General features: G+C 46.3%; 1 pseudogene; it reads right to left on the bottom strand.

The window, feature by feature from the left end:
- Positions 1 to 1,117: 1,117 nt before the first annotated feature.
- LOC148039067 (uncharacterized) lies at positions 1,118 to 2,950 on the bottom strand (annotated as a pseudogene).
- Between the last annotated feature and the right edge of the window lie 1,096 nt (positions 2,951 to 4,046).

Raw genomic sequence — 4,046 nt, 5'->3', positions numbered from 1 at the left:
GGCCAAAAATCATTTTATCTAGGATGGGATCTTTCAACCCTACAAGGTCAAGCTGTGTGATCACACTCATTCCATTGTTCTCATATGGAATTTATGAGCTCAAAGCCCCATTATGCTTTCCTAAGCCTCCAAATTCATGCTACATTATTGGGGCACTTACCACGAGGTCCTTAGTACTATCAAAGCTCTAAAATAATAAAGTAAAATAGAATATCTAGCACTCTTGCAATAATGTAGCACCCTCATCTAAAAGGTAAGTTTTTCATGAATTCTACAAGGTGCTCAAGTTGGTCTATAGAAACATATCCAATAGAGAAATATGAGGAAATTTGCATGGAAAAATATTTACTAATAACCTATCCAAGATTGGTTATCATCACTTGGTCAATTTGTCATTACATGGGATTATTACACCCTCAGATTGAAGCATGACCACTACTATTTCAAATTGTGAAGGTTCATAATCTTTCTCATGTTTAATAATAGATCTCAAATCCAGTGATGGGTTTTGTAACATCTCTCCTGTTCCTCCCCCATGAGAACCCCCCCTTTACATATTTTAAAAATAAACTCAAACTTTTTTGCCTCTATCTCTCTCCCTGCCAACAACATGTTGGGGAGAGAGAAAGAAAGAAAGAAAGAAAGTTATATTAACGTCTTCTAAAGACCAAAACTGGCCTATGAGACAAACTGTGATACAACTGATGAGGTCCAGCTATCCAAAATAAAAGTGCTGAATGAAAAGCTAAAAACTGGAAACTGAAAATATGGTGCTGTGAGTGTGATAAGTGTCGTGTATGTGTATGTGCGTATGTAGCTTTGGTACTCCAGATAATGGCTACAAAAGGGGAACAAATGTCGGCTGTGATAGGGGAACAACTATCGGCTGTGATAAAGTGGTGCGATGTGTATATGTAACAGATGCAGGGAGATATACTATACTGGGATGTAGTAGTAGTCGTCGAAGTCGCTAATAGCAGGTGATCCCTCCTAGATGCAGGATGTGGTACATCAACGGTGGAGAAAGAGCAAACTGGAGGTCTGATATCCAATGTGTCGAGTGTCATCGGATCTCAGTCTGCTATCGATGTAGATCAAGAATCCTCCGGATCTCCTGTCAGTGTGGCTGTGGGGTCCGAAACCCACGGATCCTCGTGCAGCATCGGGTACGTTGGTCCTCAACCTGCTGTAGTGTGAGCCCGGAGGTCTGGCTGGAGGCTCGTACAGTAGCTCTCACTCTGTCTGTCTGAAAGAACTGTGTAATAGTCGTCTGGGTGGGCCCCTCTCTGACTGGGACCTGCTGTGTGCTCTGCTCTCTAATGTGCCATGCCTCTCCCAGAAAACGGCCAAATGATCTCTGATCCATATCAGTCATACATCCCTAAAGTGAGCTACTCAATGTGTATCTAGATCTCAACTCTGAGTATGCCGGGCATCTGAGAACAAAATGCTCCTCACTCTCCACCTCTGATCTGCAAAGAGGGCATATCCTCTCCTCCCGTGGGATGCCATTGGCTCTGCCACTCTCAATCATAAGCTGATGTGATGATACCCTGAGTTGTCCAATAAGAACTCTCAATCGATGTGGCATATAGATCTGCATATATCTCAGAATCTCTATGAATCGCTGCTCTGATATGCTCAAGAACTGTGTATAATAATGTGCCATCTTCGATGGCAGTGGCTGTGTAGGGCTGACCCATGTCCTCTAAATATAAATATGCCATATCTCCTGTCTGATGACTTTGTTCCTCTCAGAGAGAGAGAGGGTGTAAGTGGGAGCCTGAGTATCATATAGAAGAGGTGGGAGTCTATCAATGTCCAGCCCATGTCTGTCAAACCAAGCTCTAGTCTGTGCATACCATGATGTGGTATCCCCCACTCGAGCCATCTCCTGAGATGCCATATATGCTCTGTATGCAATGCGATCTCTGTCCATATCCTGAAATCTGTGTAGGAAGCAGACTGTCTGAAATAATGCCTCGATTAGCATGGGCGGTGTGGCAAGCTCTGCTCGCACAATGTCATGTGGGACTGAGGCCTTGCTGCGAATCAATCTAGATATCATGATCACCTGAGGTCTCTCCATCAATGTCCATACATAATCCGCAAGGCCTGGCCCCCATATAGCTGCTCCATACATCAGTGCTAGAGTGACTAGAGTATTAAAGAGCCACCCCTTGGTGCGGGGCTCTTGGAAATGTGCATGATGACATTGTCGCTCCATAAGAGCCAATGCTGAGTATCCTCTAGTGAGGTGGTCACGAGCTGCCAGTGTCATCGAGGAAATCCCTGAAGCTGCTGTAAAGGTGACTCCCAAATATACATATGATCCAATGACCTCAATACTCCCTCCTCCTGCCATGAAAATACTCTGTCTGCGTATCTGAGCTGATGTATGGAATATAAGAACCTTGGTTTTACCAAGGTTCACTGTCATGCCTCTCTGTATGAAAAAATCATCCAATGCTAATAAATGCTGCTGTAATCCCTGAGCTAAATCTGAGACCAACACAATGTCATCTGCATATAGTAAGATATGAACTGTGGCTCCACTGAGATCTATACCTCCACCGGCTCACTGTTGAATAAACTCTGCTATCTCATCAATGTATAGCCCAAATAGAGTCGGTGAGAGTGGGCATCCTTGTTTCACACCAATGGTGCTCACAAGGGGATCTGATATACCTCCCGGACATCTGACTTTGCCAGTAACCCGCTCATATAGTGCATAAATACCCCACATCATGTCATCATCCACCCCCAGATCAAGTAGGCGTCTGAAAAGCCTCTCTCTCGGAACCGTGTTAAAGGCTTTGCGGAAATCCACAAAGCAACAATACAATCTCTATTTCTTCACTCGTGTCTGGTCGATCAGACAATGGAGAGTGAAGATGTGGTCTATGGTAGAAATTGCCCATTTGAACCCTGCGTGTTCGGGTGCGCGCATGCACTCTCTCTCTGCCAGCGTGCTGAGCTCCTCCTCCATCACTGTGCCATAAAGTTTGGCCAAAACTGGCCCAATCATGATGGTCCTATACATGTTAGGATCCATAGGATCCCCTGACTTGTGGATAGGTACAATGGTGTGCTCTGTCCACGAGTCAGGGAACCCCTCAGACAATACACGGTTGAAGAGGTGAGCAATGAGTGGAGCCAATGTGTCTCTGCCATATATAATATGCTCTGCCTAAAGATCAAATTGGTCTCAAGCGCGGCCATGCTGTAACCATGAGATAGCATGTTTCACCATACTAGTGGTGAAAAAGGATGAAATACCCGGTCTCGGTGTACATGGTGTGGGTATTAGCGGCTATGCGGGTACATGATATAAAGTCTGTGCATATCCATGCCATACTGTAGGGTCATGTATCGGTGTGGGTGAGCGTGGTTCTCTGATCTGCCTCCATGCCTCTGCACAATCTCTGCTCATAAGAAGGTGCTATATATCCCAATATCTCTCCTCCTCCCATTTTCTCTTTTTACGGCGGGTCAAGCGGTGCATGCGTCTCTGCGCCTGTCTGTGTGTGATCTCTCCTCTGGCCTCCAAATTGCGTAGCTGTTGAGGTAGATCTCTGCACTCATCATCATACCACCTGTTCTGTGGCATGGTACCGGTCCGAGGGGGGTGCGTGTATGTGTGATGTGGAAAACTGAGTGTAGCAGAATCATGCAGAACGCATGTGATATCAGTGGTCAGTGTATCAAGGGGTGCGTATGGATCAAGTGACGTGATGTGCTCCTCCAGATGCTATGAGTAAACATGTGAGAGCTCATGAGTGAAGTGTATGTGTGATGAGAGAGAGAGAGAGAGGGAGTGAGAGTGGGAGAGGGGGGCATGCACCCCCAGGTGTAGGGGTGGCAGCCGTCAAATGGCCGTCTCCCCCCCACCCCCCCATGAACCACCCCCTCCCCACTATATAAGGGACCCCCCCTGCTCCGCCTGAACGCCGCCAGGCTACCAGGACCACCGCCACCCTCATCATCATCATCATTCTCTTCATCATCACCTTTCTCAGCACGATTGAGGAGGAGGAGATGCTATC

Source organism: Lygodium microphyllum, chromosome 3 (genome assembly GCF_053477565.2).
Source record: "Lygodium microphyllum isolate KBCC chromosome 3, Lygodium_microphyllum_v1.1.10, whole genome shotgun sequence".
Taxonomy (NCBI): Eukaryota; Viridiplantae; Streptophyta; class Polypodiopsida; order Schizaeales; family Lygodiaceae; genus Lygodium; species Lygodium microphyllum.
The sequence above is the reverse complement of the archived record's forward strand: the minus strand, read 5'-3'. Positions and strand labels throughout refer to the sequence as shown.